Genomic DNA, 26,311 nt, shown 5'->3' on the forward strand with positions numbered 1-26,311 from the left:
ACCAAACCATATTTACATGGTAAAAAGAGCTTTTTAACATGCCAAGTGTTTGTAAAATATAAGACAGCCTCTGCCATATTTTCTTCTCTTTTACATAATATCTTTTAGTACCTTCCTTATTTATTAGTGATTTTTACTGGCATTCCCTCAACCAGATTTTAACAACATGAAAATGTCAGGGGAGGGAGAAGAAAGAGGCAAGAAATTCAGTAAGCATTATTTCTCTCTACTCATCACTGTCTATAAGTTCAGGGGTACTCTCAAAAAAAAATTACAAAATTCCTTTGTCTACTACTAGCACTAAGTGTCTCAGAAAATAAGAAATAGCACTCATTTAAAATAATCTATCTTGTTGTTACCTTAAGTACATAAGTACCTTCTTATTAATAAAGAGCATATATTTCAAATTTGGGTTCACTAAGAAGGGTGACCATAGTATGGCTAGTTGTAAATATGCCTCTTTCCCATTAGGCCATGTGCCACCTTTAAGCTGGCACTGTGTTTACTTCATCTCTCTATCTCCTAGGCCTAGCACAGAACTTCAGGTTAGTCACAGCATCCAGTGGGTGTAACCCCCTTAAGAGTCTTAAACTTTGTAAAATTTCCCATAGAATATTCATCTCATTCCTACAAGTTTTCCCTGTTAAGAAGATTTAGTAGTTTGTTCCTAGAAAAATCCTTAAGGGTTTTTTTTAATTATTATTTCATATTAATTAACTAAAGAAATGGGGGGTGGGGGAACAAGCCCTCTCCAAAGCACATTACTGTTAGTAAGAAGTAAATTATCAGCAGAGCCCACTGACTTGCTATGTACACATTTCTCATAAGCTTTAACCTCTGTGTAAAGGAATAATATCACCAGGGCTACAATTACAACATGAATATTTATGGACAGAAAGATGAGGACAAGGCCTAGAATGGAAAGCAACTTGGGTTCCATTGGGGATTTTGATGAAACTGAAACACAAAACCTTTCATAAAGTCTTTTCAATGTCAGAATTAGAGACAGTTTTAATACAAATTAAAAAGAGAAAGAGTATGTTTTAAAACTAGTTACAGGAAACAGCAGCATCCTAGGACACAGGAGCTTCTCAGTGCTTTGGGATAAGGAAGAAGAATTGTTGACAAAGAGAAAGAAAAGTTTCTGCATTAGAAAGACATAAAAAATCAGAGTAATGGGGAGATTAAGTGAATTTTTTAAAATACCTTTATTGAGATATATTTCATATGGCATAAAATTCACCCATTTAAAGTGTAAAAGGTACATTTATGTTGTTTTTATATTTCCTACTTAAAACCAAACTACACTCTATTTAGAATATTACAGCATGACATCTTCAAATAATGTCAAAAAATGACATTTCCTTATCATCCCCCTCTAGTGAAATCATTTGTAAGATTCCAATCTACTGTAATAATTTTCACTGTATAACTTCTTCATTGCAATGTCCATAATTGTTTTAACATATACTCAATGTAGCTATACCACAAAGCATGCAGCAAGTCCTTTTTTCTTGCTAAGACATAATCTTGTAAAAAGTTAGCAAAATAGGCAGCCAGATCTTTCAATATTATCAATTCAACATCCCAGATCATAGTGATGAAGACTCCTCAAAATGTATGTTCAAATCCAAAAAGTTATAAAAAAGTACATTATTTCAAAGAATGGGGCTTCTGATTCAGATATACATTTTGAAGTCACAAATATTCATACAAACTCAGTATCTATTTTGACAAAACAGCATTGTAATGATTTTAGCCATTAATAATGCCTCTGGACAAGACGTTGAATGGTATTTGAAAAGCCATGATGAAGTAAAAAGAACACTGGCTTTGTAGCTCAAATTCTGGCCATAGTTCTTACTGTCTTTGGGACCTTATGTAAGGTTGTCCTGATCCCTAATATTCCATACCTCTAGGCCAAATGGTCCTTCAAATGACATTGGACATATATCCTCAGCACATTATGGGGGACTAACAGACTCTCTCTCCACACACACAACTGTTGAGCCCAGGAGGATGCTCATATATGTCAGTAGCATGGAGGCTGAAGAATTTGTTGAATAGGACAGTTTCCCTACATATTAATCAGCCTACATTTTTTCAAATTCCACTGAGCTCTTTTACTGAAAGATCCTGAAGAATTTTACATTTTACATGACTAACTACAGAAGCTCCCTCTTGAAATGCAGAGACAAAGGGAAATCTTTCTAGCTACGTTAGATAGCCTGGTAACTACAATCTAGAGTCTGCAAGAAAATGGATTTAAGAAACCAATAGGGGAGGGGCGCCTGGGTGGCTCAGTGAGTTAAGCCTCTTGCTTTCAGCTTAGGTCATGATCTCAGAGTCCTGGGCTCGAGCCCTACATCGGGCTCTCTGCTCAAAACGGAGCCTGCTCCCCCCACCACCTCCCTGCCTGCCTCTCTGCCTATTTGTGATCACTCTGTCAAATAAATAAAAAAATAGAGACAGGGATAAAACACAGAAGAACCTAAAACATGACATCTGTCCAATGGGGAAGATCAATGTCTGCTATGGCATGTAAACCACTAAAACCTGAATATGGTCCCCACATTTGATAGTTAGTTTCTGGCTGATAAATGTGGCTTAATCTCTCTCTTTCCAAATTTATTTGAATGTGGGCTATCCATGACAGGAAGAAAGGCTCAGATGCTTTCAAGATGAAATACTTCCCTATTTCGAGGCGATGGGGAAAAAAAAAGTTTTTTAGCTGAGCTTTGCGATGCCTGTACAAGATCAATATTCTTCTTTCTGCATCATTTCAAAGTCATGTTTTACCTCAGAGAAGTTGGTTACAGAAAGAGATACAAAATATAGCAATTTCTGGTGCTAATTTTAAATTGTACATTTCAAATGAAGACAAACCTCAATGTTAAGTCTGTTTACCTATTTACCAGATAAAAATAGACTGATCAAATGTAATGGTTAATTTTACACTTCCACGTGGCTGGGCCACAGTACCCAGATATTCTGTCAAACATTCTTCTTGATATTTTTGTGAAGGTGTTTTTGGATAAGATTTACATTTAAATCAGTAGACTCTGAGAAAAGCAGACTGCCCTCCACATTGTGGGTAGGCCTCGTCCAATCAATGGAAGGCCTGGACAGACCAAAACATTTACCTCCCCAACCCAGGAAAAGAGAATTTTCCAACAGACTGCATTTGAACTTTATTTTCAATATCGCCTCTTCCTGACTGCTATAGATTTAATGTTTTTGTCCCTCCAAAATTCATATTTTGAAACCTAATATCCAGGTGTAATGGTGTCAGGAGGTAAGACCTCTGAGGGGTGCTTAGGTCATGAGGGCAAAGCCTTCATGAATGGGATTTGTGCTCTTATAAAAGAAGTCCCAGAGAGCTCATTTGCCCCCGTCTGCCACGTAAGGTTACAGCAAAAAGTTACACTCTATGAACTACAAATCAGGCCCTCCTGATTTGCCAGTACCACAGCATACTGAATCTGCCTGTACCTCAATCTTGGTCTTCCCAGTCTCCAAAACTGGGAGAAACAAATTTCCGTGGTTTATATGGTTCCCAGTTATAGTACTTTTGTTATATAGAAGCCCAAATGTGCTAAGACACTAGTTCTACTGCAGATTGCGTTTGCACTAGAACTGCAACTCTTTCCTACATCTCCAAACTTCTGGCCTCCTCCAACAGATTTTGAATTTGGCAAACCTCCACAACTATGTGAGTCAATTCCTTAAAATAAATACCTTTCTATACATATACAAATCCTATTGCTTCTCTTTCTCTGGAGAACCCTAATACAGCAAAGTCTCACCTCTAAATGCAGAAATTTTAAGAACAGGCTCCACAATGTGGCTGAACCTTGAAATGTTCTGCTCAGAGGAGAGAAGGGAGGGAGGGAGGGAGGGAGGGAGAGAGGAAGGGATTAAGTCACATTGATCAGCCAGAAACTCAAATATTCAAATGCCAGGGCAATATTCAGGTTTTACTAGTATATATTCCACTTCTCAGCCCCACCTTTTATCTCCTTTTTTTCTCCATTCTAATGACACAAATATTAGACATTTTGTCATAATCACAAAAGTCCCTTAGGCTCTGTTCATTTTTTCATCTATTTTTTCTCTCTTATGTTCAAATTCGTGTGTTTTATTGTTCTGTCTTTAAATTCATGGATTCTCTTTTCTGTCCTCTCCATTCTGTTGCTGGCTTTATCCACTGAGTTTCTAATTTCAGTAATTCTTCAATTTCAAATTATCATTTTATTCTTTTTTCTATTGTCTATATTTTGTTAAGAATTTCTATTTCTTCATTTGGTTCAAGCATATTGACAATTACTTATCAAAGAAATTTTAAGATCGATGTTTAACATTTAATGACTTGGTGTAACAGAAGATTTTTTTATATTCTGGGCATTTAAGGTACTCTATTATGAGATCCTTGATCTCATTAAATCTTGTGTTTTAGAGAGCCTCCTCTGACACCTCTCTGATAGGTGAAGGAAAATGGCATTATTGTCACATCCTGGGAAAATCAAGGATCTTGGCCTTCACTGACACCTCAAAGCAGAAGGGTTTCTCCTTACTGCTACATAGATGTGGGAGTTCAGGTTCCTCAGAACCTCAGTAGTGCTTCCACTGATACTACCCCAGCTGGAAAAAGTGGTTAAGGTACTTCATTCATTTCAGTCAGGCAAGGATGGTATAGATTCCTTAGCTGGTCTTTGCTGGAAGCAATGGAGGTAGTCATACAGTATTCTGTGGTATTTGACTTCAGAATAACCGTTATGATCTTAAAAAGTTTTCTGTGTAACTAGGCTGCTCCCAGAGAGAGAGAGAGCAGATGTTGCTTGGGTTTTTGTTTTTGACTTTTGCTTCTGCCTATTGACATTATCTGGTTACCAGCTTCTACAGGTCCCAAACTGGGTATATGAAGACAAAAGAACACCCAGGGAATTCACGACCACGTATTTCTTCAGGTCAAGGTTTCTAGCCAGTTTGTCTACTTGTCTCTACTTATCTCTACTTAGTCTTCTTGTAGTGTATTTGTTTTATATACAATGTCCAGGGTTCTTATTTGTACATTGCAGGAGGGACAGGAAAAGTGCATCTACTCTATATTTCCAGACAGGGATGTCCCCTACAGAGTGTGTGTGTGTGTGTGTGTGTGTGTGTGTGTGTGTGTGTGTGTGTTGTATAATCTTTATATATGATAAATACTTAACATTTTCATTTTCAAGCAGTATCTATTATAATAATCAACAAAAAAGCCACCTTAGACTCCCATTCTAACCACCAGGTAATAGGCTCCATTTCTAACTTCTGGACTGGTCATGAGCACCTACTGTGGGTATAGCACTGTGCCTGAAGTTATAGTGATATAAGATGAATAAAATGTGATTCTGGCCATTGAGAAGTCTATAATACATAAAGTGGAGAAAATCAGAGCAGAAACCACCATAATCCTGAATGAAATCAGGGCTATACAAGAGTTTTTTTGTGGTAGTCCTTAGGAAAGAATAATAAACTTGGCTTATGGAGCTTGTAAAAGGTTTCCTGTTGGTGATCCATTTGGAGGGATGAAAGGAACTATTGCTAACTGATTTCCTATCATGTATTAGGTACTGCGCTGGGTACTTTATATCATCCCATATCATCATCCTACCAACCCTATGTGAAAGTCTGTATCACCCTATTTTACATATGAGAAAACTAAGGCTCAGTCATGAGTTCTGATCATCGGAATAAAGTTTACACAGCACAGACCTGGATGAAACTTCATAATAGAGAGTGTTGCACTACTGGACACAACTAAAAAATAGACCTGAAAAAAATCATTCTCAGTCAAAATCTAGTTTAATAAGATGGTGCGGATACAAGAAAGAGTAATCCTGCAGATTAAAATATCTGTGACTACCAAATATAGCAGTAATTTGTTAGTGTCTTGGGAGCCATTTGAAATTGTGATCGGTAACCAAGTTCACAAGATTCAAATAAGTATATCCCATAAACTACTAAATAGTTGCATAATGAAGAAATATGACATAAAATGGAATTAAAACAGTATTTAGTATCCAGGATTAGAAAGATGACCTTCACCTTCCAGATGCATAACTTTAGTCAATTCATAAATCTTTATAAGCCTCAGCTTCCCCATCTATAAAAAAATTAAAATGAGGATAAAAGCATCTCTCTTGTTGCTTTATGATTCTGTCATAAGAATTAAAATGACCTCTTCCATTAAAATACTTTCTACATTGGGGCGCCTGGGTGGCTCAGTGGGTTAAGCCGCTGCCTTCGGCAAGGTCATGATCTCAGGGTGCTGGGATCGAGTCCCGCATCGGGCTCTCTGCTCAGCGGGGAGCCTGCTTCCCTCTGTCTCTCTCTGCCTGCCTCTCCATCTACTTGTGATTTCTCTCTGTCAAATAAATAAATAAATAAAATCTTTAATAAATAAATAAATAAATAAATAAATAAAATAAAATACTTTCTACATCAATGACATCCAATAATAGATGTGTGCCACAAATGTAAACACGTAAATTATTTTAAATTTTCTAGTAATCCCATTAAAAAATTAAAAAGAAATAAATCAATTTTAATAATTTTATTTAACCCAATTTACCCAAAATATAATTTCAACATATAATTAATATAAAAGATGGTATTCTGTATTTATAGAGGTAAAAATGAGATGTCTTATTTTATAATACCAAGTCTTTGAAATCCAATATATATTTTACACTTATAGTACATCTCAAATCAGACTAGACACAATTCAACTATTCAATAGCCACATGTAATCAGTGCCTACCATAGTATACAAGGTAGTTCTAGACATAAAAATATGCAGACTTCCTGGGTACAAATCCCACTCTACCACTCTGCCAAAGACTTAACTGTTACTTAGTGGACTTTACTTAAACCATCTTTCAGACTGTCTTTAGACTCATCTTTAGTAAAATGTAGTACTTAAGAGCATAGATTCTGGAAATAGCCTGCCTGGGGTCCAGCTCTACCCATCACAGGCTTTTTAACCTCAAAGCAAACTGTTTAACTTGTCATGGCCTTAGTTTCCTCATCTCCAAAATGAGGATAATTATACCAACCTCATAAAATTGTCTTGAGGATTAAACTAATATTATAAAAATACTTAATACAATACCTGGAATATAACAGTGTCTACTGAGTTATTATAACTAAAATAATAATTATTACTCTTTACTCTCTAAGCCTCATAAAATAAACAACTGTAGAATGCATTTTATTCTGTTGTATGTTATTGCAAAATAAGTACAATATGCATGCTTCCAAAGTACAGGCAGAGAAAGGAGGAATAGTTTCCACTGCTTAAATCACAAGAGGCTTCTTTGAGGATGTGTTTTTTTAGTGGGGCTTTAAAGATCTGCAATATTTCAACAGCTAAAAACTGGGGAAGGCATACCAAGCAAATATATATATATATATATATATATATATATATATATATGCCAAAGAATGAATGTAAGAAAATAGACTTTCAAAGAGTAATATGTCTTCTAGATTAACAAGAGCAGGATCATATTGGGAAGTAATGTAATGAAAGAGAACACTAAGAAAAGCTGGCCAGGACAGGCCAGTCCGTGATGGTGCCAGAAAACCATGCTCAGATGTCCATACTTATTGTGTACATAATAGAGTCACTGAAGGTTCTGACAAGGGATGCCTCAGGGCAAAGGTTCTCAACACTGTTTACATACTAGAGTGACTTAGGAGCTTTAAAATTTCCTGTGCACTGAATGCACCCCTGACCAATTAAATCAGAATTTCTAGTTATGGATACCAGGCATGTTTTGTAAAACCCTTGTTATAATTTCTATTACAACTAAGGTTAAGAACTACTGCTCTCAGGGGTACCTGGGTGGCACAGTTGATTAAGCCTCTGCCTTCAGCTCAGGTCATGATCCTGGGTCCTGGGATCAAGCCCTGTGGTCAGGCTCCCTGTTCAGTGGGGAGTCTGCTTCTCCCTCTCCACCTGCTCCCCCACTCCTTCTCTCTGTCTCACTCACTCTCTAGCTCAAATAAATCAATCAAATCCTTTTTTTTAAGAACTACTGTTCTCAGGATGCTTATTCAAAGAGCCATCATCCTTGGCAAGGAGATTAGTTGAAGGTAATAATAATAATAATAATAATATCTCTTCCAGGAAGAAGAAACACAGAAGAACTATTCTTCTTTTCCAGGAAGAAGAAAAGGATCTGCTATAAGGAGAGTTTGGTGAAAACAAGTGGTGCTCTCCACCATAAAATCTTAGTCCACAGTTAAAAGCAAAAAGGAGTCTAAAACCCATGCCACAAGTAGCCCAGAGTCAAAGGAAGATGTAACTAAGGTATTTAAGTATAAAAATAAATCATCTCTCTACACACACACACACACACACACACACACACATATCCACATACAAAAACTACCATCTCTTTTGAACTTTAAAGATTTACTGAACTACAAATACATGTTAGGCAAGTTTCATTTGTGTTAGTATAATAATTATCAAGACTAGAGCCATTATTTTCCTGAAAACTTATGATATATCAAGCACTAAACTAAATGGCCTATAAGGATTTTCTACTTTACTACTCATAACTATATTGTGATAGGAGCCACTGCTAGTTCCAGTTGAAAATGTAGCTGAGAGAGGTTAAGTAACTTCCTCAGGGTCAAATAAATGTTAAGTGACAGAGCCAGGGTTTGAATCCCAGTCCATTTGGCTTCATGCTACCAAAACCTGAGTTCCTAGCCACCTTATTTTCTGTCTTACGTATTTTGTGATCTACTTTGCGTATTAAGAATTGCATTGTCAGATAAGGAAGCTGAGACAGATAGAGTGAGTAACTTGTCCCAAATCAAACAACTATTAAACACTGGAAATGTGATTCAAATCAAGAATACCAATCCCAAACTCTCCTAAGGTTAATATCCGTAGCACCACCTCAGGTATGTCTTCTTTTCCTATTATCCCAAAAAGGCAGACCTGGTCAGTTTGGAAAACATTTTCTCACCTGGAAGAGCCAATGAGGATAGGGTTTCCCTTTCTCACCAAAGGTTCTGTTTTCTATTCATCTTTGCTCTATTATTTCATTCATACTCTCTTTAGCAATGTTTACCCTGTTCAGGAATGAAAAGAACATTTTTGATGCATGCCCACCCCCAAATTTTGGACCTTTTCACATGATTGTAATTGTAATTTATAATATTCAACAAGTAAGAAAATGCCAGTGCATTGCTACTTGTTTTTTTTCCCAGTTTTTTTCCCAGTGTTCTAAGACTCATTGCTTATATACCACACCCAGTGCTCCATGCAATACATACCCTCCTTAATAACCAACCACCAGGCTCACCTATCCCCCTATGGCCCCCAAAACCCTGCTCCTCAAAGTCCACAGTCTCTCATGGTTCATCTCCCCCTCCAATTCCTCCCACTTCATTTTCTTCCTTCCCTTCTCCTAATGTCCTCCATGTTATTCCTTATGTTCCACAAGTAAGTGAAACCATATGATAATTGACTCTCTCTACTTGACTTATTTCACTCAACATAATCTTCTCCAGTCCCATCTATGTTGATACAAAGGTTGGGCATTCATCCTTTCTGATGGCTGAGTAATATTCCATTGTATATAGAGACCACATTTTCTTTAGCCATCCATCTATTAAGGGCCTCTTGACTCTTTCCACACTACAGTGATTGTGCACATTGCTGCTATGGACATTGGGGTACAGATGGCCCTTCTTTGCACTACATCTGTATCTTGGGGGTAAATACCCAGTAGTGCAATTGCAGGGTCATAGGGTAGCTCTATTTTTAATTTTTTGAGGAATCTCCACACTGTTTCCAAAGTGGTTGCACCAACTTGCATTCCTACCAACAGCGTAAGGGGAAATTAGAGAATCAATTCCATTTACCATAGCACCAAAAACCATAAGATACCTTGGAATAAGCCTAATCAAAGAGGTAAAGGATCTGTACTCAGGGAACTACAGAACATTCATGAAAGAAAATGAAGAAGACACAAAGAGATAGAAAAACATTCCATGCTCATGGATCAGAAGAATAAACATTATTAAAATGTTTATACTGCCCAGAGCAATCTATACTTTCAATGTCATCCCGATCAAAATACCACTAGCGTTTTTCAAAGTGCTGGAATAAACAATTCTAAAATTTGTATGGAACCAGAAGAGACCCCGAATTGTTAAGGAAATATTGAAAAAGAAAAACAAAGCTGGGGGCATCACCTTGCCTAACGTCAAGCTTTACTACAAAGCTGTGATCACAAAGACAGCATGGTACTGACATAAAAACAGACACATGGACCAGTGGAACAGAGTAGAGAGCCCAGATACAGACCCTCAACTCTATGGTCAAATAATCTGACAAAGCAGGAAAAAATATACTGTGGAAAAAAGACAGTCTATTCAATAAATGCTGCTGGGAAAATTAGACAGCTATCTATAGAAGAATGAAACTCGACTATTCTCTTACACCATACACAAAGATAAACTCAAAATGGATGAAAGACCTCAATGTAAAACAGGAATCCATCAAAATCCTAGGGGAAGATAGGCAGTAAGCTCTTTGACATCGGCCACAGGAACTTCTTTCAAGACACATCTCCAAAGGCAAAGGAAACAAAAGTGAAAATGAACTTTTGGGACTTGATCAGGATAAAAAGCTTCTGCACAGCAAAGGGAACAGTCAACAAAACAAAGAGGCAACCCACGGAATGGGAGAAAATATTCACAAATGACACTACAGACAAAGGGCTGGTTTCCAAGATCTATAAAGAACTTCTCAAACTCAACACCCAAAAAACAGATAATCATATCAAAAAAATGGGCAGAAGACCTGAACAGACACTTCTCCAATGAAGACATGCAAATGGCTAGCGGACCCATGAAAAAATGTTCATCATCCTCAGCCATCAGGGAAATTCAAATCAAAACCATATTGAGATACCACTTTACACAAGCTAGAATGGCAAAGATTAACAAGACAGGAAATAACAAATGTTGGAGAGGATGTGGAGAAAGGGGAACCCTCTTATTCTATTTATTATTTATATAAACTTAAAAAATAGTGTTCACACTATTATTCTACAGATAAAGTCTAGGGTACATGTGGATTTGTTGATGCTTAATAACAAACACAAGCATCCAGTGATCTTATATCCATAGGACCTATGGCTTTTATGAAACAGAGTGACTGGAATGGAAAATGAGTAGTTTCTATTTTTTTAAGGAAGCACAAGAGATCACACAAGGAAAATATTAGAGATAATTAAAAAGGAATCTCCCCTGAAATAAGAGCTTCCTGGAGCATATTACAGGGAGGCCCCAAAAAAGGCACATTTACACCCATCCTAAATTCAGTAGTAATATTCATCACTTGCTAAGAATCATCTAGAAGAGAAAAAGAGCCTGATTGCCTAAGTTAAAATCTCTACTCTGAAAGGTAATAGGTTTGTGGCCATAGGCAAGTTACTTAACTTCTCTGTTCCTCAGCTTCCTCTTCTATAAAATGAGCATGATATTAGCACACTAATCTTATAGGTTTTCTAAAGTACTTGTAACAGTGCTTGGCATATTATAAGTGCTTGTAATTTACAAACTACTTGGGTATTACTATTATCATTGGATATTAGATAAATCATCACAACTCTCTTAAAGCAAGTGGCTCAAGCTATAAAAAGAAAGTTTGATACAACTTCCTGGTTTCCAGTTAGGTATGTAAAGAGCGTGGAAGATGTCACTATAATTCTCACAAGAAAAATAAGAATGAACAAACTGAAAATCAATAATTCCTCTTATATTCTTCAGATAATTGAGGTCACAGGACAAACTGGGTCCTCAAATTTGGAGACAGACAGGTGAATACAAAAAAAAAAAATCATCCCTTGGTAGAGTAGTAGTTCAGGAGTACCATCCCACATTGGAGACAGTACCAGGGTAAGAAAATAAAATTATAATTGATAAATTTCTGCAGGATCAGTGTGGACCATACTTGAGATTTAAAAGCTCTGTTGGGGGGGGCAGCCTTAGGGAGTCCCCAACAATTCTGTGAGTTTTTGCACCAGGAGCACTACCAGGTTCTCACAATGAAGATCAGAGAAAAACACCCTTATGTTTTCAGCAAGAAAAGGGGGAAAATAACCATTCTGAAATACACCTAGAGAATTTTAGTCTTCTTAACAAGACCTTAACTCAAGGGAAATTATTTTTGGGAGTCTAATTGACTAGGGTTTTATCAAAGCCTAACCAATCTGAAGAAAGAAAAATTCCCAAATCAAGCAAAATTTAGCCATTCACATACAGAATGAAAGTACGCAACTCCAACGACCTCTATTTTTTCATGCAATGAAAGGAAAATACCAACACTATGACCCACTAGCATTCCTCTCTAAGGTAAGAAAACTGAGAAACTCAGGAGTACCTGAGAAGGTAAGGTAAGAAAACTGAGAAACACTTGCAAAGGTCACAGCCCAGGGGCACAGGATCACTAAAACACTAAATTCTAAGCATATGACTACTGAATGCTTTCATCTTCCATCTTCTCCTCCCCCTAAAATTTGGCCAAACATCAACAGGGCTTATGTATAACATGAGGAAAATACAACTGAAAGTACTGTACCTTTCAAACCTTATTTAAGAAGAAATCATTAGAGAAGCCCAAAAACAATAAGGAGACAAAAACAAGGACACAAAAGGAAATTTTAGCTTCTGACACCTCTAGAAACAGCTAACAGCAATACAACCCAAGTCTTATCCAAATAAACATAAAGTCTCACACTAAAGGTATATTTACCACAACTCCTTTTTTTTTTGTACATCATGCCTGACATTTAACAACAACAACAAAAAAGAGAAAGCATACTTAAAGACAAAAAACACAATTTCAAGAGACACAGCAAGCTTCAAAACTAGACTCAGATGTTTCACAAATGTTGTAATTATTAAATCAAGATTTTTTTAAAAAAATATGAGTAATATGCTAAGGGCTCTAATGAAAAAAGTGCACAAAATGCAAGAATAGATGAATAATATAAAGAAAAAGATAAACTACAGAAAGGAATCAAAAGGAAATGCTAGGAATCAAGAATAAAAATGAAGAAAGCCTTTTATGGGCTCATAAATAGATTGGAATAGACCAAGAAAAGATCAGTATGAGCTTAAAGATAAGTCAACAGAAACTTCGAAAACTGAAATGCAAAAAGGAAAAAAAATTAAAAGACAGAATATCAAAAAATGGTAGGGCAATTAAAAATGGTGCGACATATGCATAATGAAATTACCACAAAAAGAGGAAAGAAAAGAACAAAAGAAATATTTGAAGCAATAATGACTGAGAATTTCCCCCCAATTATTTTCAGATACCAAACTACAGATCTAGCAGGCTCAATGAACACAAAGCATTGCAAATACCAAAAATTCCTACCTTCAGGTATATCATTGTCAAATGACAGAAAATCAAAATAAGGGGAGAAAAAAAGAAAGAAGCCAGAGGAAAAAAACACCATACTTATGGAGGAGCAAAGATAAGAATTATATCCAAATTCTCCTTTGAAACCATGTAAGCAAAAATAAATAAAGAAAAGAAACCATGCAAGCAAGAAAACAGTGGAGTGAAATATTTATCATGCTGAAGTGAAAAAGAAAATCCACTGACCTAGAATTACGTGCAATGCAAAATTATACTTCAAAAGTAAAGGAGAGGGGTACCTGGGTAGCTCAGTGGGTTGGGATCAAACCCTGCAATAGGCTCCCTGCTTAGCAGGGAGTCTGTTTCTCCCTCTTCTTCCTTTGACCCTCCCCCTGTTTCTGCGTGTTCTCTCTCTCTAATAAATAAAATATTTTTTAAAAACACATTTACTGCTAATGAAAATACTACACACACTTTAGAATACAGTTTGACAGTTTGTCACAAAAGTAAACATAAGTTTTATAATATGATCTGGCAAACACCATCCTTGGTATTTACCCAAATGAGTTAAAAACTCATGCTCCACAAAAGCCTGAACACGTTTATATAGCTTTACTCATAATTGCCAAAACTTGGGAGCAGCCAGTATATCATTCAGTAGGTGAATGGATAAACTATGGTATATTTAGATAATAAAATATTACCTAGCAAATTACAAAATACTATCAAGCCATGAAATAACAAGGAGGAATTCTAAATGCATATTGCTAAATGAAAGTAGCCGATCTGGAAAGGGTCCTACCATATGATTCCAACTATATGACATTCTGAAAAAGACAAAACTATGGAGACAGCAGAAAGATCAATGGTTGCCAAGGACTCAGTAGGCAGGTGACACATAAGGCTGAATAAGTGACACACAGGGGATGTTTAGAATACAACAGCTATTCTGTACGCTACTATAATGGTGGATAAATATCATTATATATTTGTTAAAACCCAGAGCATGTACAACATAAAGAGTAAGCACTTATGTAAACTATCCAAGATTTTAATAAATGGGAAAGGTGGGGGCATAATTAGGGAGCATATGAAAACTGTGTCCTTTCAGCTCAATGTTTTTATAAAATAAAATTGCTCTGAAAAGTTAACCCTAATTAAAAAAAAGATATAGTTTGAGGCAATCAAAAAATATATAAACTTGGACTGGGTAGTAGATGATATAACAAATTACTGATACCTTTTATTGAGTATAATGATCTGTACCAGTTATATATACTTAAAAATTACTTATCAGAGATACGTACTGAAATATTTGTGGTTGTAATGACATTCTTGAGATTTGTATTAAAATACTCCAGAAAAAATAATTTGTGTGTGTGTGTGTATGCACGTGTTGATGGCTTGTGGGGGAAGAGATGAAATAAGATTGAAAAAATGGTAAGTGATAGATACCTGGGGTTCATTGTACCAGACTCTGGTTTTGGTATGCTTGAGATTTTCCATAACAATCTTTTTTAAATAGGTATGCACTGAACACCAAAAGAGTTTAAAGTTTCCTTCTAGCTCTAAGGTTAAATAGCCTGGAAGATGTCCATCCTTATTCAATTCATGTTCTGTGTGGGAAGCTGAGTTTTCTCAATAATTAATAAAAATGCATTCTTCCTCAATCTGTAATATCCACTCATAAGAAGAGCCTGCAATGGATTATTTTTCCAGGACTTCTTGTCATGTCAGCAGCGACTTCGCTTACTGGGTGGTTTTCAGAATCTCCTGTTCCTTTAGCCCAAGGCCAATTGTCTTTGATGAGATGCTTAAGGCAGTAGTATTTCTGTGATTTTCAACTTCCATTGGAATAATTATTTTTACATGTTTGTGTTTCAGCCAGAGCTAAAACATTCCCCCCGCCCGTAACATCTACTGCAATGTTTCATTTTTGTGCTATATAATTAAAAATGGTAGAAAGACGGATTTTAAAGTAATGGCAAAGAATATTTATTCCTAATAACAATTTTTCCAATTTACACAGCCTTAACACCTAGTCTTGATGATACTAACAAATTGCTTACAAAGAAAGAGCATGCTGAAAAAGCTGGCAAAAAACCTATGTGGCAAGTAGATGGGGATATGGTTAATGTATGAAAGCCATTACATGGTTAATGTAAGAAAACACCAACAGAAACCAAAAATCTCATAATGTACAAGTTGACATGAAGTAATGACCATTTTGTTCATTTTCCATAAGCAGCTGTCTTTTCCTCACTCAGCATTAGGAATGTCTCTTTGCCCAATCATAGATATGACTTTTTCCCTCATCCACAAATTCACTGAAGAGAATAATGCTAGTCTAATTTTACATGATAAAGTAATCAGATACAAGATTTGAGCTGAGATGGGAAAATGTCTACTTCTCTCTAAGAAGTAGAAAAGAAAACTACCAATTAGTAGATAATATATCATCTACCAATCACTATACTTAGAAGTGATATCATTTCACCCTCTAAATAACTCTATGGATTAGCCATTATTTCCATTTTTGAGATTTCTAAAACTATTTGGCTGAAGGAGGTTAAATAGCTGTCCAAAATCTCATGACTAGAAAATAACAGCTGATTTTGAGTCCTATGAGCTATGCTTTTAGAAAAGACTCAACCTGCTAGTTTTCAGCAGATTTATCTTAAAAAAAAATACATAAGCTACCCTACTTCCTCCTTTTCTTTTTACTTTGCTCACACCACTAACAAACATCAAACATACCTACACTGAGAGATTAGAAGGACATTATTCATAAGGTGAACTGATAGCTAGCTGCAATAGATAACTGGACTGGTAAATGGAACAAAAATCAGGAAACACAGAATCCAGATTTCCTAAAACATAACTTGCTACATATGTGTGATCAAGTCACTTATACTTTCTGGGCCTCAGGTGCCCTATCTGCTGAAAGTGAAGGATGAACCAGATACTGATCACAGTGATTATGATGACAGGATGACAACAATCATTACACCACCAACATACTTCATCAGTTATGAGATGTGTTTTTATTTTTAACATTTCTAAAATCAAGGTATACCTTATTATCCATGCCATGTCATATTTTATCGACTTCTTTTCTTTCCTAATGATTCATAAAATTATGGTGTGATTTTAAAAGATGGGAAGCAACTATTGAGCATTTGAGCATGTGCCACACAGTGTTCTAAAAGTTTGACCTGGGGCACCTGGGTGGCTCAGTGGGTTAAATCCTCTGCCTTCAGCTCAGGTCATGATCTCAGGGTCCTAGGATCAAGCCTCTCTGCTCACCAGGGAGCCTGCTTCCTCTCCTCTCTCTATCTCTCTGCCTGCCTCTCTGCCTACTTGTGATCTATGCCTTTCAAATAAACAAATAAAATCTTTAGAAAAAAGTTTGACATGGATTTTTAAATTTAATTCTTATAACCATTCTCTCAGATAAGTACTTCTATTATACCGAATTTTTCTCTAGAGAAAACAGAGAAGTTGAATAACTAGTCCAAAGTTATAGAGTTAATAAGTGATAGAGCCAGTATTCAAAAGTAGACAATCTGGATTAAAAAGTACATTATCAAAATGTCTATATTGCCTAGAGCAAGCTATATATACTTTCAGTGTCATTCTGATCAAAATTACACCAGCATTTTTCAAAGAGCTGGAAAAAACAATCCTAAAATTTGTATGGAATCGTAAGAGATCCCGAATTGCTAAGGAAATGTTGAAAAAGAAAAACAAAACTGAAGGCATCATGTTGCCTGATTTCAAGCTTTACTACAAAGCTGTGATCACCAAGATAGCATGGTACTGGCATAAAAACAGACCCATAGACCAGTGGAACAGAGTAGAGAGCTCAGATACGGACCCTCAACTCTATGGTCAAATAATCTTCAACAAAGCAGGAAAAAATATCCAGTGGAAAAAAGACAGTCTCTTCAATAAATGGTGCTGGGAAAATTGGACAGCTACATGTAAAAAAAATGAAACTTACCCATTCTATCTTATACCATACACAAAGATAAACTCGAAATGGATAAAAGACCTCAGTGTGAGGTAGGAATCCATCAGAATCATAGAGAACATAGGCAGTAACCTCTACAACATTGGCCACAGAAACTTCTTTCAAGATATGTCTCCAAAGGCAAAGGAAACAAAAGTGAAAATGAATTTTGGGGACTTCATCAAGATCAACAGCTTCTGCACAACAAAGGAAACAGTCAACAAAACAAAGAGGCAACCCACGGAATGGGAGAAGATATTCACAAATGACAGTACGAAGGGCTGATATCCAGGATCTATAAAGAACTCCTCAAACTCAACACACACAAAACAATGATCATGTTAAAAAATGGGCAGAAGACATGAACAGACACTTCTCCAATGAAGACATACAATGGCTAACAGGCACATGAAAAAAATGTTCATTATCACTAGCCATCAGGGAGATTCAAATCAAAACCACATTGAGATACCACCTTACACCAGTTAGAATGGCCAAAATTAACAAGACAGTAAACAACACGTGTTGGAGAGGATGTAGAGAAAGGGGAACCCTCCTCTGCTGTTGGTGGGAATGCAAGTTGGTGCAGCCACTTTGGAGAACAGTGTGGAGATTCCTTAAGAAGGTAAAAATAGAGCTTCCGTATGACCCTGCAACTGCACTACTGGGTATTTATCCCAAAGATACCGATATAGTGAAAAGAAGGGCCATCTGTACCCCAATGTTCATAGCAGCAATGGCCACAGTCGCCAAACTGTGGAAAGAACCAAGATGCCCTTCAACGGACAAATGGATAAGGAAGATGCGGTCCATATACACTATGGAGTATATGCCTCCATCAGAGAGGATGAATACCCAACTTTTGTATCAACATGGATGGGAATGGAAGAGATTATGCTGAGTGAAGTAAGTCAAGCAGAGAGAGTCAATTATCATATGGTTTCACTTATTTGTGGAGCATAAGGAATAACATGGAGGACATGTGGAGCTGGAGAAGTTAAGGGAGTTGGGGGAAAATAGAGGAGAGACGAACCATGAGAGACTATGGACTCTGAGAAACAAACTGAGGGTTTTGGAGGGGAGGGGGATGGGAGGTTGGTTGAGCCTGTTGGTGGGTTTTATGGAGGGCATGTATTGCATGGAGCACTGGGTATGGTGTATAAATAATGAATTCTGGAACACTGAAAAGACATTTTCAAAAAAATAAAGGCTATTTTTTGGGCGCCTGGGTGGCTCAGTGGGTTAAGCCGCTGCCTTCGGCTCAGGTCATGATCTCAGGATCCTGGGATCGAGTCCCGCATCGGGCTCTCTGCTCAGCAGGGAGCCTGTTTCCTCCTCTCTCTCTCTCTCTGCCTGCCTCTCTGCCTACTTGTGATTTCTCTCTGTCAAATAAATAAATTAAATCTTTAAAAAATAAAAAATAAAAAAATAAAGGCTATTTTAAAAAGAATATTTAAAAAAAAGTGCAGTAAGAGGTTTTTAGAACATGGTAAAGGAATAAGAGGCCCCTAGGCTCATCTTGTCCCACAAATACAGCTTGATAACTATCAAATCATCCTAAATACCCTATCTATCAACCTAAAGACTGGAATAACAAATTCCACAACCAAAGGTAGAGAAGAGGCTGCATCAAAGAAGGCATGAAGTGTGGTGACATGATTTGGGAGACAAATGGTCACTGATATGGGGAGGGAGGCACAGTTGAGGAAAAGGGCAAGAGACGGACAAACATATAGTGAAGCATGACTCTGCAAGGTAATTGGCTTGGAAAATGGAAGGGGCCAAATTTCATGAGTTCCTGCAAAGAGTGGGGCTTAAAGCCTGGAGTTTTAATGATCAGTTACCTTGGCTCAGAGAGAGCACAGAGGGCATTGTACTGCACTTGGAGAGAATCAAGGTAAACAACCCATAAATACACAACAAAGAAACAGCAATATGAAGAGTTAATGTGACACAGTGGGAAGGTTACTGGCAGCTTTCACAGAGAACCCACCAGGAACAAAGGAACTGGCGGGCACCACTTCACTCCCCCCATCACTCAGTATAAGCACAGGGCTACCTGTGGGAATGAGCGCAGTGCTGACACTCATTACTTAACTTGCTTAAACCATGCCCTGCACCACAGTGCTCTGGTGGAACTGCCCTTCCCAGTCACACTTGCCTCCACCCCAGCACAGTGGGTCCCTTCCCCCAGAAGACCAGCCCAAACACCAGAGAATTTTTCCCAAATGAAAAAACAGGATAGCACCATGGACACAGATCTAGAGAATCATAACATAACACATATAAAGGACTCAATAAAACAAATGAGAAACATGCTTAATGGAATAAACAGCAGGCTGCCTGAAGCAGAGAAAAGAATTAAAGACCAAGAAGACAGACTCATGGAAAATAATGAAAATAATGAAGCTGAACAAAAGAGAAAAAAATATGCAAAAGAAGAATAGTCGTAGGGAACTCAGTGACTCCATCAAATGTAATAACATCTGTTATAGGAGCACCAAAAGAAAAGAGAGAAAAGGGCAGAAAAATTATTTGCAGAAATAATAGCTTAATATTTCCCTAATCTGGGGAAGGAAACAGATACCCAGATCTAGGAGAAACCGAGAAACAAAATTAACAAAATAAGATCTATACAAAGACATATTGTAATTGAAACAGCAAAACACAGTGATAAAGAAAAAAATATTAGGGGTGCCTGGGTGGCTCAGTGGTTAACTATCTGCCTTCAGCTCAAGTCATGATCCCAGTGTCCTGGGATTGAGCCCCGCATTGGGCTCTGCTCAGCAGGTAGCCTGCTTCTCCCTTTCCCACTGTTTGTATTCCCTCTCTTGCTGTGTCTCTGTCTGTCAAGTAAATAAATAAAATAAGATAAAAAATTTTAAATAGCAAATCAAAAGAAGAGAGATACATGAAAAGGAAACTCCATAAGGTGATCAGCCATTTTCTAGCAGAAGCTTTCCAACAAGAAAGGAGTGGCATGATATATTCAAAGCACTGTAAGGGAATAATCTGCAGCCAAGAATTCTCTATACAGTAAGGCAATGATTCAGAATGCAAAAAGAGATAATGATTCCCAGACAATCAAAAACTAAAAGAGTTCATGAACATTAAACCAGACTTGAAAGAAACATTAAAGGGGACTCTTTGAGTGAAAATTAAAAAACAAAAGTAAAAGTATCAAGGAAGGAAACAAAAAAGCAGTAAAAATGAATACTTTTGTAAAATTAAGTCAAGGAATTCACAAAATAAAAGGATGTGAAATATGAAACCATATACCAAAAACACGAGGGGAGTAGTAAAGAATAGGTTCAAACTTAAAACAATCAACAACTTAATATCGACTGCTATATGCAGAAGATGTTAATATAAAAACCTAATGGTAACCACAAGCCAAAAAACACTAAAATAGGGGCACCTGGGTACTTCAGTTGGTTAAGGATACAACTCTTGATTCTGGCTCAGGTCATGATCTCAGGGTTGTGAGACTGAGCCCCAAAACAGGCTCCATGCTTAGTGCGAAGTTTGCTTGAGATTCTCTCTCCCTACCCCTCTGTCCCTCCTCACCTCAAATAAAATAAATAAATGAAATCTTAAAAAAACATTTAACTTATGCAAAGAATAAAGAGAGAGAAATCCAAATATATCAGTAAAAAAAAGCCACCAACCAATGAGAGAAAGAGAAGAAAGGATCAGATAAAATATTCAGAAACACAAAACAAGTAATAAAATAGCAATATAACCATATTTTTGATAGGTCAAAAAGTACTTTGCATGTAAATAGACTAAATGCTCCAAATAAAATATATACGGTGACAGAACGGATTAAAAAACAAGACCCATCTATCTGCTGCCTACAAGAGATTCAGTTTAGACCTAAAGACACCTGCAGATTTAAAGTGAGGGGATGGAGAAAGATCTATCATGCAAATGGATGTCAGAAGAAAGTCAGCGTAGCAATACTTACATTGGACAAAATAGACCTTTTTAAAAAAGTCTGTAATTAGAGACAAAGTAGGACATCATATGATAATAAAAGGGACAACACACAAGAAGGTATAACAACGGTAGTTATTTATGCACCAAACATAGGAGCACCCACGTACATAAAAATGTTAATAACAAATATAAAAGAACTAATTGATAATGATACAATAATTGTGGGGACTTAAGTCCCCACTTACATCAATGGACAGATCATATAAACATAATAACAACAAGGAAACAATGGCTTTGAATGACACACTGCACCAGAAGGATTTTAACAGATATATTCAGAACATTTAATCCTGAAACACCACAATACACATTCTTTTCAAGTGCACAAGGAACACGCTCCAGAGTAGATGACATATCAGTCCACAAAACAAATCTCAACAGATTCAAGAAGATGGAAGCCATACCATGAAATTTTTCTGAACACAATGTTATGAAACTAGAAGTCAACCAAAAGAAAATTTCTGGAAAGACCAAAAATATATGGAGGTTAAATAACATACTACTAAACAATGAATGGGTCAACCAAGTAATAAAGAAGAAATTTAAAAGTACATGGAAACAAATGGACATGAAAACACAACATGCTAAAAACTTTTGGGATGCAGCAAAAGCAGTTCTAAGAAGGAAGTATATACCAATATAGGCCTACCTCAAGAAGCAAGAAAAATATCAAATAAAAAACCCACCATTATACCTAAAGGAGCTAGAAAAAAAAAAGACCTAAAACCAGCAGATGGAAAGAAATAATAGAGATTAGAGCAGAAAAAAAAATGATATAGAAACTGAAAAGAACACTAGAAGAGATTAATGAAACCAGGAGCTGATTCTCTGAAAAAAATTATAAAATTTCTATAACTGGAATTAAAATAAAATTTTAAAAAAGTATGGTCAGAAAGTAACATTAGCAAAATGGCAGATAGGCAGCTCCAAGCTCTCGCCCCACTCCCTCAACCAGGAACATCAAAAAGCAAGCAGAAAATGTCAGAACCAACTTCATCAGAACTCTGGATAACAGTCAAAAGTTTACACCCAACAAAAAGTGCTGAATCAAAAATAAGGCAACCTCACAATAGTAGGAAGCTTTGTGGGATTTTTAACTTGCCTTTTACCCACCCCATATCTGATGTAATGACATCTGTGGTCTTAAAATAGTGGCAACCTAGGTTCCTGGTGTGTGACCCTAGCCCTTTGTTCTTGAAGATGCAGATCAGATCTTTTTCACAAATCATCATGCATACCTGTTTGAACCCGTCTGGGAGATACCTGAAAAACTGAGGTCAGGTGCTTGTATTTGTTTCACATAACTCAAAACTCAAGCTGGGAAAGTAGTTGGGCAATAACTGAAAATACTGAAAGCTGAACTAACAACCTTCTGATACCTAAGACTGGAGATTATGTTGAAACAAACAATACACTGATGAAGGCCTGGGAGCAAAAGCTGAGGGGGAGTTTCCTTGGAAAATTAGAATATTTAAAAGCAACTGTGTATATGAAGAATCAAACAAAACCACATTCATGCCCAGAGCATTATGCATACTCAGAAAATATCTGAGAAGACCCTAAACTTTCACCTTGGGCCAATCCCTAGTCGGTGCAAGCTTGGCTAATTGTTTTTTTTTTTTTTAAGATTTTATTTATTTATTTGACAGAGAGAGATCACAAGTAGGCAGAGAGGCAGGCATAGAGAGAGAGAGAGGAGGAAGCAGGCTCCCCACCGAGCAGAGAGCCCGATGCGGGACTCGATCCCAGGACCCTGAGATCATGACCTGAGCCGAAGGCAGCGGCTTAACCCACTGAGCCACCCAGGAGCCCCTTGGCTAATTGTTTAAAGGACAACTCAAGCACAGGGCCAATCATGAAAGACTGGGAGAGGTATTTGTTTATTGGTTTCTATATTTGTTTTCAGTTTTCAGCATTCAAGAAAATCTGTGTTAAAATTCAAGTTGAACACAAGCTAAGTAACAGAGACAATAGTGACCCCACAGGACAAGGACAAAGGATATAGTCTTTGCCAAACTAGTTAGAAAGAAAGAGGGTGGGGGGGGGGATGGGGAGAGAAAGAAAGAAAGTCAGTCAGTCCTGTGGAAAGGAGAGAATCTAATTTCCAGAGTTACCACCTTTTAATGTTCAAATGTTCACTTTCCAACAACAAAATCACAAAGCTTATGAAGAAACAGTAAAGTATTCTCCAAAGGAACAAAATAGTCAGAAACTGTCCATTAGGATGTACGCATATGAGATTTATCAGGCAATAATTTCAGAACAATAACTTTTTAAATATGCTAAAATGGCTAAAGGAAAACAAATAGTAAATAAAAATTATGAATATGATAAATAAACAAATGAGATTATCATTAAGTATATAGATATTAAAGAGTGAAGAGACTCTAAGAGACCCATGGGATACCATCAAGCACACAAGAATATACACTATAGGACTGCCAGAAAGTGAACAGAGAGTAAAAAGGGCATAAAGAATATTTGAAGAATAGCCCAAAACACACCAAATTTGATGTAAGATAAAAATCTATATATCCAAGAAGCTCAACAAACTTCAAGAACAAACGCAAAGAGACTCACAACTGAGACACATTGTAATTAAACTGCCAAAAGCCAAAGATAAAGGAAGGATCTTTAAAGCAGCAAGAGAGAAGTGACTTGTTATGTAGAAGGGACCCTCATTTATGATTAACAGCCAATTTCCCATCAGAAACCATGGAGGTCAAAACCGTCCTTCAAAATGAGGGAGAAAATAAGGCATTTCCAGATAAACAAAGCTGAAGGAGTTCGTTAACACTATACTTCCCCTACAAGACATGCTAAATAGACTCCTTTAGGTTAAAACAAAAGGACACTAGAAAATAACTCAAAACCATATGAAGAGAGAAAGATCTCCCATAAAGGTAACTATATATGCAAATATAAATTATTGTATTTTTGGTTTGTAACACCACTTTTTAATTTCCTACATGATTTAAAAGACAAATGCATGCAAATAAATACATATCTATGTTTCCTGGACACACAGTGTATACAGATGTAATTTGTGAAAACAATACACAGGGAAGGATCAGAGCTGTAAAGAAGCAGAGATTTGTATGCTATTGCAGCTAAGTTGGTATCAATTCAAACTTGCTTGTTATAAATTAAAGATGTTAAATTTAATCCCCAAGGTGTCCATGAATAAAATATTTTAAAACATAAAACATTAAAAACATAAAAACATAAAAGGAAATGAGATGGGAATAAAAATGGATCACTCCAAAAACTCAACTAACACAAAAGAAGATAGTAAGAGGAAATGAGGAACAAAAATAGTGGAGGACATACAAAAAACTACTAGCAAATTGGAAGAAGTAAGTTCTTAACTATCAATAATTACTTTAAATGTATATAGATTAAACATTCCAATAAAAAGGCAGAATCCATAGGATTAAATAATCACATATAATTTAATCCATAGAATGGATTAAGAAATAGGATCCAACTACATGGTATCTACAACAGACTCACTTTAGATCCAAAGACAGAAATACATCCAAAGAAATAAGGGATGGAAAAAATTATTCCATACAAATAGTAATCAAAACAGTATGGCACTGGCATAAAAACAGACACACAAAGCAATGGTACAGAATAGAGAGCCCAGAAATAACCCCACATGTATATGGTCAATTAATTTATGACAAGGAAGGCAAGAATATACAATGGGGAAAGGAAACTATCCTCGATAAGTAGTAATGGGAAAGCTAAACAGCCGCACGAAAAGAATGGAATGAGAGTACTATCTTACACCATACACAAAAATTAACTCAAAATGGATTAAAGACTTGAATGTAAGACCTGAAACCATTAAACCCCTAGAAGAAAATATAGATGGTAAACTCCTTGACATCACTCTTGGCAATGATTTTTGGATCTGACTCCAAAAGCAAGGGAAACAAAAGCAAAGATAAACAAGTGGGACTACATCAGACTAAAAAACTTCTGAAGAGCAAAAGAAATCATCAAGAAAATGGAAAGGCAACCTACTGAATGGGAGGAAGTATTTGCAAATCATATATCTGATAAGGGATTATTATCCAAAAAATAAAGGATCCCTACAACTAAATAGCAAAACAAAACAAAACAAAACAAAAACAAGAAACATATCTTATCTGATTTAAAAATGGGCAGAGAATCTGAATAGACATTTTTTTATTCTTTTAATTTAATTTAAGTTAGTTAACATAGTATATTATTAAGTTCAGGGTAGAGTTTACTAATTCATCAGTTGCATATAACACCTAGTGCTCATTATATCAAGTGCCCTCCTTAATGCCCACCACCCAATTATCCCACCCTCCCAACTACTAGCAACGTTCAGTTTGTTCACTATAATTAAGAGTCTCTTAATAGCTTGCCTCTCTATTTTATTTTATTTTTTTCTTCCTTTCCATCGTGTTCATCTGTTTCATTTCTTAAATTTCACATATGAGTGAAATCTAATATAGTATTTGTCTTTCTCTGACTGATTTTGCTTAGCATAATACACAGTAATTCTACCTACAACATCGCAAATGGCAAGATTTCCCTCTGCCCTTCTGACCACTCATGCTCTCTCTCTCTCTCTCTCTTTCACTGACTCTCTCTCAAATAAATAAATGAATAAAATATTTTTTAAAAGAATTATCACATGACCCAGCAAATCTACTTCTAGGTGTATAACCCAAAAGAATGAAAACAGGTATTCAAACAAAAGCTTGTTCACAAATGTTCATTGTAGCACAATTCACAGTAGTCAACATGTGGAAACAACCTACATGCCTATCAACAGATGGGTAAACAATGTGTGATATATATATCATATACACATATGA

The 26,311-nt window shown here is 36.4% G+C and overlaps 1 protein-coding gene and 2 long non-coding RNA genes across 8 annotated transcripts in view; 1 reads left to right on the top strand and 2 right to left on the bottom strand.

Annotated features, from left to right (window-relative positions):
- The window catches only part of OPHN1 (oligophrenin 1), a 558,586-nt gene that overhangs the window by 441,181 nt on the left and 91,094 nt on the right, over positions 1–26,311 (bottom strand). The gene's annotated exons all lie outside the window — the stretch shown is intronic.
- Positions 3,014–5,129, bottom strand: LOC116582116. The gene is made up of 2 exons (XR_004282386.1): positions 4,901–5,129; positions 3,014–4,869 (listed from the first exon to the last, which is right to left on the bottom strand). It is a non-coding gene; the product is annotated as an uncharacterized LOC116582116 (long non-coding RNA).
- On the top strand, positions 14,870–26,283 carry LOC116582115. Its single transcript, XR_004282385.1, has 3 exons — positions 14,870–14,881; positions 17,380–17,382; positions 26,194–26,283. It is a non-coding gene; the product is annotated as an uncharacterized LOC116582115 (long non-coding RNA).

This window comes from Mustela erminea, chromosome X (assembly GCF_009829155.1).
Source record: "Mustela erminea isolate mMusErm1 chromosome X, mMusErm1.Pri, whole genome shotgun sequence".
In the NCBI taxonomy this organism is placed as follows: Eukaryota; Metazoa; Chordata; class Mammalia; order Carnivora; family Mustelidae; genus Mustela; species Mustela erminea.